The 13,009-nt window shown below is 34.1% G+C and overlaps 1 long non-coding RNA gene across 1 annotated transcript in view; it reads right to left on the bottom strand.

Moving 5' to 3' along the window:
• Positions 1–4,590: 4,590 nt before the first annotated feature.
• LOC125166123 (uncharacterized) overlaps positions 4,591–13,009 on the bottom strand; it is a 56,442-nt gene continuing 48,023 nt past the window's right edge. The window contains exon 3 of the long non-coding RNA XR_007152352.1: positions 4,591–4,715. This is a non-coding gene — a long non-coding RNA (uncharacterized LOC125166123). The remainder of the gene's footprint in view (positions 4,716–13,009) is intronic.

The raw sequence follows: 13,009 nt of genomic DNA, 5'->3' as shown, positions 1-13,009 counted from the left end.
AACAATGTTTCTCTGTGACAGTGTAACTGGAAGGGCTGTCTGGGGGTAGGCAAATGAGGAATTAACATTTCCACATCAGACTCCCATTTAAAAAAATCCTTGGCTATATTAGCTTATAGCTGCTTGAGATTCTGTGTTGTTCACTTTTTTTTTTTTAGCAAATAAGTTCAATTATTTGATCAACATGGCTAGCCAAATCAATCCAAAAACATTAAAGTAGAACAAATTCTTAATTTGACTTATCCTCACAGTGCAGAGCCTCCTTGGGATTCTCTCTCCCCCTCTCTCTATGCCCCTCGTCTGCTCACACATTCTTGCTCTCTCTCAAAATAAACAAACTTAAACAAACAAACAATTGTTTTGATTTACTTGAATTAGTAAAAAAAAAAAATAGTATAACCTTAGAGACAGTTGCTGGAATCCATGAAATTATTTCTGGAGTTTCCTAAATCAATTTTTTTTGGTTCATTTTAATTTTAACATATGAAATGGAAGAGTGACCAGTCAAGATAACAATACTAACAATTTGAACACTAGAAAAGAACAATTTTTGTTTCTGATAGGGAAAAAATTCTATACTTTTCCTGTCTCCAACATTCTAATTAGTTTCTAATTTTTTAATGGCAAGGTTGAATTAAAACAAAACAAACACTGGAATTCCAAAAAGATAGATGCTGTTACTCTTTTCGTTAATGCTAGATACAAAACCAGAAAATTTTCAACTATTTATGTAAACATTGGTTAGCACCAATGGAATCCTGATCTATAATCCAAATTTTCATTTAATTTCATGGTGGAGAGTACTATATAATTCTTTAGTATATGTTACCTTCACATTGTCAGTAAATTATGTCTTTGGACACTTTAATTTGATTGATTCAGTATATCAATTTTCATTTTTAATGTGATTTGTATCACAAATGTATTACTCTTGGGTTCAACTTCAAAGCACCAATAAAAGGAAAAATTATTTTCCTCTTTCAAAGCGTCTTAAACACATTAATAAGCATAACATTTTTCTGAATGGTTCAGCACTACTGCCTTGTAGTTTTTCCAGTTGCACAGTAGAAAGGGGAGACATTTATGATAAATGCAATCAGATGACTTACTTACTGATTTATTCCTTTCTATTCTTTCACTTCTGGGGAAGGAATGAAATAATGTTCTTTAGGGAATCCTCATTTATTTTCAAAATAAAAAAATGTATTTTAAAAAATAATTGCAGTTACTACCTGGGCATACACAAAATTCAGCCACAGAGGAGAATCCTAAAAAGCAGTCAACTTTTATTTATAGTTGATAAAGTAAATTTTGATCCACAATAAATAATTTATCCTGTAAGCATAAATTAACAAGGTTCATAATCCACCTTCCTAGAAAAGAAAAAGAAATCTGAATGTGTATGCATTGCACTTTCTTTAGGCCTTTAATATTTACTTATTTTTAGCTATGATCTTTTCTTGCACCAAAAAGGAAGAACTCTTTCATTGTAAATATTAAATATTAAGATGTCCTTGAAGGAGTTTTAATCTTTAGGGGATTATTTCTTAAGTGAGCTCTTTACATGGTAGTAATGTTGGAAGTGGGGAAAAGAACAGAAAAGTAAAGGAGAAGAAAAGAGATTAGGATCTAGATAAATTTTTTATTATGAGCAAATATCCAAGTATCTCTTGATAGCAAACTTTGTAGTTGCTATGCAATCAGGCCAAGAAATTCAATATAAAACTTCAGACTCAATAAACCTCACACAGTTCATGCTAAATTCCCCTAATTGCGAATGAATAGTACACTCCCGCGTAGAAAACCAGAAAGGTCATGCTAAATTACACAGGCTCATGCTGTTCCGCAAATCCATTGTACCTTGCATCTCTGTCTTGTTGTGTCTGCCGTGCAATTTTCTGAACTTTACTCAACTTTACCACCTACTGGTTATTCAATTCTAATCAATAGAAGCAAATATTCACATAGCCTGACCTTCAGTAAACTGTAAGAAGGCTAGAAGGACAAGAGAATTCTGAGAGGAAATATAGTGACCATATCTTGTAAGTCACAGGAATAATTCATTTTTTTGGTCTTATTTTAACTGGGGAAGGCAGTGAATGAGAATGATAAAAAGAAATTGGCTTTTAAGTTTGAATAATTTGTAGTAGAGCCCTAGAAAATATCCATTAATTCAGTTTTTCATGACTTCTATGCATTAAGATGTAGACATGTTAACAATAGTAGCAAGGCTTCTTTTAAAAAAGCAGGAAGGGATCACTTTCTGTAATTCCAGGGCTAAGAGAAAACTGTAAGGAAAATTGCAATGATTGTTTTTCTTTCAGTCTTTTAAATCCTGCCCCCTTACCTCCCACCCCTCCAGACCAACCCTTTTATCTAGAACACCTAAAAGGAATGCATTGAGTAATGTCTAGCTTGGTGCCTCTTGACCTTCACAATCCTGAAAATAATGCACACAGTTGTCACCTTCACAAGAAAACAAGTGTTTGAGATCTAAGACAGAAGGAAAGAAAGAGACAGGAAAATGGAAAGGCAGAAGAGGAGGCTTTTGTTGGTAAAAGACAAAGTTTGCCTTAGATTAATTCATTTCTTCTTCAGCTCCTTACCTTCTTTCTTTCCTTACACCATAGCACTCTTTGATCTTGTCTTCTCCTACCTGTGTCAAAACTGTCTACCACAGAGGCTCTTGAAAGAGTCTTTTTAATTTTGTGGAAGTTAGATTACTACTCTTTTCAAATTACATTTGTATACTTAAGCCTAATCTATAATTGTGGAATAAAAGGTTTGTTTTCTGTTAAAAGATTTTTAGGCATCAACAGGCAATTAGAGGAAAGTTTATTATTTGGGATGTTGTACAGCAGTATAAAATTATATACCTCAAAAGTAAAACTAATTGAACTCTACATTGATTTACCTTAAACTTTCCTGAAAGCATACAAAACTAATGTCTGCTTTGATGGAATTGGCATTTGTAATATCAATTAAGCATTTAAAGATTAGAGATAAGATTAGATTCCAGGTTATAAAATCTACTGTTCGAATAAGAGATTTTTAGCATCTTTGAAAAGTCCCTATGGTTGTGTATTGCAGAATTTTATTCATTCTTTTGGTAAGAGAAGGATAAGGAAGAGGATGTTGATTTTCCTAAGTATCTACTCAGTGCCAAACATTCCTTTAGACACTTTCACATACATAATTTTTTTACTCTAATAATTACTTATTTAAAAAAATAATTATTTTAATTATGATGAATTATTTTCAGGGATTTTGGAAACAAAAGTTTAAAAAAAATATGTTCTTTTTGGTTATCTGAAATTCTAAAGCAAAAGTCTTATAGATTACATAAAATTAGGAGCCTTTTAAAGGCATCAAATTTTTGCCCTTACATCATTGGGTCTTCCAATAGAGAAAAGTACATTTAAAAAAAATATATTTATTTATTTTTGGGAGAGGGGGAGAGAGAGAGAGAGAGAAATGAGAGAGAGGAGAGAGAGAGAGAGAGAGAGAGAGAGAGGGAGAGGGCGAGAGAGAGGTACAGGATGAACTGGAAAGGGCAGAGAGAGAGGGAGTCACAGAATCCAAAGCAGGCTCAAGGCTTGGGCTGTCAGCACAGAGCCCAACACAAGTTTCGAACTCGCAAACTGTGAGATCATGACCTGAGCCTAAGTCAGATGCTTAACTGTCTAAGCCACCCAGGTGTCCCAAGAAAAGAAAGTATTATGAAATGCTTTCTTTCTAAAACCTGTGTGGTATTTGCAAACTTTTCTATTATTAACTTTTCATTTGTAATAGAGTAAATTTTTTAAAAATGTAATATATTGGGAGGGAAACTATATTTTTTCCCCAAAATATTTGTGATTTCATTAGTACTATGGATAACTGGTTCCTGGAATAGTATCTCATTTGCCCATTTTATGTGACTTTGTGTTGATTTAAGTAACTCCAGAGACTTTCCAGAAAAGGACAAAGGTTTCTAACCATAGAATAAAAGTAGAGGCAATTGAAGCTAAAAACTCCAGGTGTGTTATGTGGAAGATAATGTAATGCTAATGCACTCAGCATTATGCATGATGTCAGGTGGTTGTCATACCCTGGGAAAGTGAATCACTATCATATTTTGTAGTGGATTGTAGAAAGAATTAGATCTGGTAATTTATCAAGATATTTTGACTCCATGGTCACCCAGTATATAGGTCAGTAATGTACTTGGTGCTGGCAAGAATATGCAATTGCCTTAAATATGTCTACTGATAAACAAGCAAAAATTATATATTTAAAGTGATAGGCACTTCAAGTTCTCATTAGCTTTCACCCTTATTCTATAGAATGGATTTGTTATATTTATTCTCATTGACTGTGAAGTGGACCCTAAACTGATTAATATCCAGACTTTTTCAAAAGTTTGGCAAGATATTGTCTTGAAAATAAGCCCTTCATTAACTTTGAGATGATAACACTGTCCATAATTCTTTAAGCAGATCAGAAATGTTTTTGCAATGCAACAAAAGGTCAAAGACAGAAAGTTCACTTTTAATAGACCATTTCTTTAACCATGTTTTTCTCAAAAAGTTTATATTAAAATGCAGTATACCTATTTCTTCCACTTCAAATATTAATTATCTTGACAAGCATTGGGGAAGTGTCAGGAATATGTGAACTGATGAAAACAAAAGCAATGATGTTTCCAAGGATGCACCTGACAGCTCTTAGGGGATCTAGAGAAATGAGAGCAGAATTACAATGATTTCAAGTGTTTCGGTAATACACTCAGGCAATTTAAAGTTGCAAAAATTCTTCAGATTTATACTGAACTTAGATCTTTTCTGATTTCATAGTAACTCTCTTTTGTAATTTTTTAATGCAATAAATTTCTATTAGAATGATTTGAAAGTATATTTAGTATGGATTTATATAAGGAAACTTAGTTTTATATGTTGTAATAACTGTGTCTTGATCTAATCTATAATATACTTACCTGAATTACTAAATCTTAAATTTGTAGAGTTCCATTAACAGCAAGTTTCATTGGTAACTCAGTTTAATTTTTATAATAAATCTTAATTTGTTTATTATTTGGTATATTTTTCTATCTTAGATTTTATACTTTCTTTTAATACTGAACTAAATTTTCCCTATAGAAAGGTAGATGCTCAAAAATAAATTACTTGATTAATCAGAATAAAATTGAGGGTTCCCTGGGTGGCTCAGTCCGTTAAGTGTCTGACTTCAGCTCAGGTCAGTATCTCATGGTTCTATTGGTTTGAGCCCCATGTTGGGCTCTGTGCTGACAGCTCAGAGCCTGGATCCTGCTTCAGATTCTGTGTCTCCCTCTCTGTCTGCCCCTCCCTCTGCTCGTGCTCTGTCTCTCTCTCTCTCAAAAATAAATAAACACTAAAAAATAAATAAATAAATAAATAAATAAATAAATAAATAAATAAATCGACAATATATATATTTTTTCAACATTTTTTATTTATTTTTGGGACACAGAGAGACAGCATGAACGGGGGAGGGACAGAGAGAGAGAGGGAGACACAGAATCGGAAACAGGCTCCAGGCTCTAAGCCATCAGCCCAGAGCCCGACGCGGGGCTCAAACTCACGGACCGCAAGATCGTGACCTGGCTGAAGTCGGACGCTTAACCGACTGCGCCACCCAGGCGCCCCAATAAATCAACAATATTAAGAAGCCTGAAAAGGTCATGGGAATTACTGGGGATCCTTTCATTTACAAATTATACTGGGATTTTCCACCTATTTTTCCATTATCCTGCGTCTGAAGCAGTATCATAGATTTTACTATTCTTACCATTTATTATTGTTGCAAAGACTTCTAAATTGAGATGTTAAGAACAGCCTGTTTCAATGCTACCAACCCATCCATATGTTCCAGATGGATAGAACACATTCTATACTGAGGCTTTAAAAAAGGAAAAAAAAAATCAAATTTATTAGCATACCAGATAAACAAGTAGGTGTCATTAGCAATCTGCCCATCCTATTTCCCAGGGCAGAATATTGTCAGGTAACAGGAACTCTTTTCCTAGATGTGAATTGGACTGGCTGCAAAAGAGACTGGCTACAAAGGGGAGGGTTTAAGCCTGCAGAGTCACCCAAACATGACAAGTGGTATTAACCAGTAGCAATAATTCTGCTTCATATCAGAGTCCTCCTATAGCATTCTTTCATTCTTGTCCATTAGGCAAGATTAGCTTCCCTCTGGTCCATCTCCCCAACCTGCTTCATCAGAAGTTAAGGCTTACTTCTTATTTTCCCTTAATATCTTTTAAAGAAGTGTGGGCCTAATTATTTTTGGATCAAATCACTTTATTACATAGGGATACAAAATTAATTAATTAATTTATTTATTATTTAATTTTTAAATTTTAATTCTAGTGTAGGTAATATAGAGTGTTATATTTTTTCAGATATACAAGAAAATTATTCAGCAATTCTATACATCACCCAGTGCTCAACACAAGTGCCTTCTTTAATCCCCATAACCTATTTAACTCATGTCCCCACCCTTTTCCCCTGTGGGTGAAGAGTTAAGAGTATGTTTCTTTGTCTTTCTCTCTCTTTTTTCCTTTTGCTTGTTTGTATTGTTTCTTAATTTCCACCTATGAGTGAAATCATATGGTATTTGTCTTTCTCTGATTGACTTACTTTATTTAGCATTAGAATCTTTAGTCCCATCTATGTTGTTGCAAATGGCAGGATTTTATTCCGTTTTATGGCTGAATAATATTCCATTATAAATATATACCACCTCTTCTTTATCCATTCATCTGTTGATGGGCACTTAGGCTGCTTCCATAATTTGGCTATTGTCAATAATGCTGCTATAAATATAGGGGTGCATGTATCCCTTTGAATTATTGTGTTAGTATTTTTTTGGTAAATATCCAGTACTACAATTATTGGATTGTAGGGTAGTTCTATTTTTAGCTTTTTGAGGAACTATCCTATTTTCCACAGTGGCTGCACCAGTTTGCATTCCCACCAACAGTATAAGAAGGTTCTTTTTTCTCCACATTCTCTCCAACTCTTCTTTCTTGTGTTGTTGATTTTAGCCACTCTGACAGGTATGAAGTGATATCTCATTGTAGTTTTGATTTGCATTTCTGTGATGATGAGTGATGTTGAGCATCTTTTCATGGATCTGTTGGCCATGTCTATGTCTTCTTTGGAGAAGGTCTGTTCATGTCTTCTGCCCATTTTTTAACTTGATTATTTGTTTTTTGAATGTTGAGTTGTAGAATTCTTTATATTGGATACTAACCCTTTATCAGATAAGTCATTTGCAAATATCTTCTCCTATTCCATAGGTTACCTTTTAGTTTTGTTGATGTTAGAGATATTACTACCTGTGTTCTCTTCTAAGATTTTTATGCTTTCCGGTCTCACATTTAGGTGTTTAATCTAGTTTGAGTTTTTGTTTGTTTGTTGTTTGTTTTTGTATATTGTGTAAGAAAGACTTCCAGTTTCATTCTTTTGCATACCAGTTTTGCTGACCAGTTTTCCCAACACCATTTGTTGCATCTTTTTTCCATTGGATATTCTTTCCTGCTTTGTCAAAGATTAATTGACCATATAATTGAGGGTTTATTTTTGTGTTTTCTGTTTGGTTCCATTGATCTATGTGTCCTTTAGGGCTACAAAATTTAAATAATATTGGGAACCTCAGCATTTTTCAATTCCTGTCACATGTACCAGAAAGAGATTATCTTTAATTGTCCGAGAGAAGTAAATTTCAAATCAAAATCTGTTTAGCATGACTGTTTTCCTTTTCCCCAAATGAGATAAAATCGCTTTTTTATAGGAAATCATTAAGCACTTACGAGATATGATTTTTTCTATATGCAAATAACATCAATTGCAAAAACAGAAATGCTCTAGGTGTAACTTGTAGAAAAGAAAACTAACACACAATTAATTTATAGTTAAGAGTTAAGCATTCTTAAAAACTTGTCATCATCTTTGTTAAAAAGACTGTAATGTGATTAACAGTAATAGAAAATGATTTGTGTTCCAGAAAACTGAATCTTGAAAAATTTGTTCAGATAGAAACAATTGTCTATTATATAGACAAATCCAGGAAAAAATTTTCCTGGTTATCTAGTTTTACCAGTGAGAAAAACTTTCCATCAGTTCCCCCATATTTTCTTTTAAAGAAAGAAGAGAGAAAGATGGATTTTGGGTAGCCAAACAGTGACATCCTCTGATATGTAAAGTCAAGTAAGGCAATATCCAGGAATCAGACTCAAGTTACAGGTTGGGGTTAAGGAATTTATAGATGAACAATAAGGAAGTGTAGTCAAGAAAGTAGTAAGTCTTCATAAAATGGCTAAGCTAAGGTTGTCCTGGGGAAAATAGAGGTAACCATTCAGAGACTAGAACACGAAGTAGGTGGTATTTTTCAGAAACAGAACACCAAAATTTAATATCTGCTAATGCCCAAGGATGACTTCTTACCCTGCCCCCCCTCCCCCGACCAAAAATGCAAACTTTTTTTTCAACTTCTCTTCTAGTTCATAATAATTCATAAAGTATTAAGTTTCAATTATCATAAATATGGTTTAGTGACACCCATCTTGTTTTCCTAGTTCACTTTTTATTCCATGGGCTTTTGCCAGAAAACTCTAGTCTATTATTACTTTACTTATGGTCATTAATTTACTCATCCCACAAACATTTGTTAAAGACACATTTTATGCCATGGTTCATGGTGCTAGGTCCTGAAGTTCCAAAGGAGTTTACAGTTAGAGGAGGCAAATATGTAAATTTATAATTGTGGTAGAAAATAGTAGGTTTTATATTCGTAAAACTTGATGGTGGCAGAGCGTTTTCTGGAGAAGTCAGGGGAGGCTTCATAGAAAAAGTGTCTAATTTGAATTCTGGTGGTTAAATATGACTGGGGGAAAAGTTGGGTAGAATATTTCTGGCATAAGGAAAGCATTATAAATGTATAAAAATCTAAAATAGCATGTCTCATTGAGAGAACTTTATAATATAGTAGCATCATAGGTGCAAGATAAGAAATGGGAATCTGGAGAGGCAAACTTTGATCAAATCAGGACACATGTGATGCTACAAAGTGTAGCGAATGAAAAACTATCTTTGGATTTTAAGTATGGGTTGTATTCGGATTGTGGAAATATCACTTTAGTGGCAGTGTGAAAAATGGACTAGATATCAAAAGAAATGAAAGACCAGTTATGAAGCAAATATAATCAGAAGACATATGATGAGAGTTTAAATTTGGACAGTGGCAGTGAGAAACGATATAGGGAAAAGGTTAACCAGATAGAACTTAAGGACAATTGCATTTCAAGAATAAAGGAGAGGGAAAGTCAGAATGAGTCCCATGTTCCTTTTTGGGAGATTGTGAGATGGGTACCATTATCCAGCTAGTAAACAGTATGAATACATTTTAGGAGGAGAATGACAATTTCAATTTGCACATACTGCCCGAGATGGCTGTGAAACAAACATCTAAGTGGTTATACCCATTATACAGGTGATTATGTGAACCTTAAGCTTAGGAGAACAGTCTAGACTAGATACAGATTTTATATTATTGATGTATAGAAATTAGCAAAAAATTGTGTTTCTATCCTCCATCAGGGTTTAGTGAGATGAAAAGAGTAAGATTTATGAGGATAAGGACTATATTTGTCTTTCCCTTTGTATTTCAAGGATGTAGCTAAGCACTAGATACATAGTAACCTTTCAATATATGCTTGTTTAAGGAACAAATAGTTGAAAAGAAGCCAGAAAAGGAAGTGATGGGGAAGAATAAGAGACAAAGGAGGATAATTAGGAAGAACAGCTTGGTGTCACATACACCAAGGAAGTAAAAAGGACTTGTCTGGGGTGCCTGGGTAGCCCAGTCAGTTAAGCATCTGACTTCAGCTCAGGTTATGGTCTCATGGTTCATGAGTTCAAGCCCTGTGTCAGGCTCTGTACAGACAGCTCAGAGCCCAGAGCCTACTTCAGATTCTGTATTTTCCTCTCTCTCTGCCCTCCCCCACTCACGTTCTGTCTCTCTCCCTCTCTCAAAAATAAATAAACATAAAAAAGAAGAAAAAAAAGAAAGAAAGGACTTGCCAACAGTGTTTAATGCTGCTAAGGGGTCACACACACAAAAATAGAAGTTGTAAAATTAGAACGTGCTGTTATTATATACAGAAACCCAAATACATGTATTTTATTTTTATTTACATTCAATGAAATCTTAGTAGTGGAATGAATGTCAGGCCATGTTTTTGGCAGATGGATTTCTTTTTACTCAACTTCAAATTTCCTTTATAATTCTCCAAAGTACATATTTATCAGAACCAACAAATGTACATTAAATGAGACTGTCAAGAAACAAAGTGATGTTTTGTTGAATGTAGGTAAATTATGTAATCAATAATAAGATATATAGATGCAAATGCAATCTGAGGCCTCAAGAATGAAAACAAGTTTTTTATTTTACTTTTTAACATGTTACAACCTTGTGAATTCCCATATTTCACAGAAAGGCAGCTAAGTTCTCTTAAGATATGGAAGAGGGGCGCCTGGGTGGCGCAGTCGGTTGGGCGTCCGACTTCAGCCAGGTCACGATCTCGCGGTCCGAGTTCGAGCCCCGCGTCGGGCTCTGGGCTGATGGCTCAGGGCCTGGAGCCTGTTTCCGATTCTGTGTCTCCCTCTCTCTCTGCCCCTCCCCCGTTCATGCTCTGTCTCTCTCTGTCCCAAAAATAAACATTGAAAAAAAAAATTAAAAAAAAAAAAAAGATATGGAAGAAAACTGAAAAAAAAAATCTTTGGAAACATTATATCAGGGTAAATTCACATAAGATATTTTAAAGGGAAATAAGGAAACTAATTCTGCAGAATAGTTATTTATTCACTCATTCATTCAACTATTCACTTAACACCTACTATGTGGCAAACTCTGTTCAAGGTCATAGGACTATAGCAGGAAATGAAGCAAACATGACTCACATCCTCAGACCGTGCAGTTATAGGGGATATGAAAAGTATATGATTAAGCAAAATTAGTTGATTGAAATGGAAATACCTACTCTGGAAACTAAATAGAAGATGATTTTAAGGCATATATTAAGGGTATCTTGTTATACAATATATAACAAGATTTACTATGTGTCCTTATAGTACCAAAATATATATTTCAAAAGTCTTACAGAAATTATATTTTTTAATTGCCTTGAAGAAGTATAATTTATTCTGAGAATTAAAAAAAAATGAATAAATTTAGCTTGTTGAATTGGGAGTGGAGAAGTTTGGAAAGATCATCTGAGTGAAAAGGACAGCATATGCTCCCTAGGGTAGAAAGGAGCCAGCATATTGGGACAATTGGGAGCAGAAGCCTTTATCTGGAACACCAGAGAGAAGAAAGGAATGTGTTGCTTGGAGAGACTGGAGAGATGGAACAAAGAGCCTCAGGACTCTGTTAAGAGTTTGATTTTCATCCTTTCACGAAAACCAATAAATGATTGTAAATAGATGAGTGACATGAACAGATAGCAATTCTTTGGAAACTCTCTGTTTAGAGTATTGAAAAAATACAAAAGTAGGAAATTAACAATATGCAAAGAAACCAACTATCATACTTAGGATGATATTATCTTCTATGATTAAGAATTTCATCATATAAAAATTGGAAATGATAACTTTCTTTTAGGATTCTTGGGAGGATTAAATATGTAAAATGCTTCACACGGTTTCTAATACATTATAGGAAATGTTTTCCTGCTTAGTTTCTAAATAAGTAAGTCAAATAAAATTGGCTGTCCACTTACCAGTTCATCTAACAGTAAGTTAATGCTAACTGGCTGGCACTGTTAGGGGAAAACTAGAGGCTTTTCAGGAATATGACTTTCAATTCTGAGAATATCCTTCAACCACCTATTAAGGAAGGAAGCCTGATACTATCACAGTGACATCCTTGATGGGCATTGGCCTTCAGAGGTACCCAGAACATCCAGGCTAGTACTCTGATCAGAAAGGCCTAAATTGGGAATACAATCATGATATAGAACTGCCTTGGGATATGTGCATTTGCTTTGAGGTTAATTATAATTTTCTGTAAGTTCCTCAGGAAATCTCACCATATTAAAATTTTCTAAGCAACCTGAGTATCCTGCTTTATGATGGAAAACAACTAGAAGCTGTACCAGGTCTCATAATGGAAATTTTCAGCATTTTTCTGCCCTGAAACCCTTGGTTGCTTAAAAACAATGTTGATAAACCACTTTGTAGTAATTTATAATTTTGAAGTTTTGAGTGATTTTTAAAAGAAAATTCTCCAGTAGGGGTGCATATCACATGTTGAAATTTAGGGTATTCTTTTTCAGATCGAAAATGCACTAAAAAGGAGGGTATTGAATGAAAGACTTATACTAAGACTCTGGCACACAATATCCACTGACTTCTTTTCTGAGGAAATCCTTTTGGCAGAATGTCTAAACACTTTATTTTTCTAGAAAAATAAAGCAACAAGAAGGAGCAGCAATGAGTGTTGTTATATTATTTCAAAACACAGAAATCTTTTCTGAGCAGGCAGTAGTAGGAAAATATTTTAGCCTGGATATCCATTTATTTTGAAAATTAGTCAAAACATGGTCATTAGAGCTCATATGTGTTTTTATAAGCATTTCAGGAAAAGTGCCCCTTTCATAATTCTCCAGGCTTGTGATGCTGTGAGCTGTTTTGTTTCATTTATTAGTTCGTTCTAACATAGACATTTCATGCAGCCCTTAGAACTGACCTCAAAATTTGAATTAATTGGAATTGAACCCAGTGGAAATTACAAAGTTGTCACACACTATGGGGTTTTATACTTCACTGGAAAATCTAGAAAGTAGTTAAAAGAAACAAACTAGTAAGAAAAAAAAAACATGTTCCTAGAAAGATAATCAACTAAACGGACATACATTTTTTGAGGAAGATAATTTAAACTGTTTAGATCAAAAAGGTTTGTAGTTTAGCTCTTGAAACCA

Source organism: Prionailurus viverrinus, chromosome B2 (genome assembly GCF_022837055.1).
Source record: "Prionailurus viverrinus isolate Anna chromosome B2, UM_Priviv_1.0, whole genome shotgun sequence".
NCBI lineage: Eukaryota > Metazoa > Chordata > Mammalia > Carnivora > Felidae > Prionailurus > Prionailurus viverrinus.
This window is presented reverse-complemented; position numbering and strand designations above follow the sequence as displayed.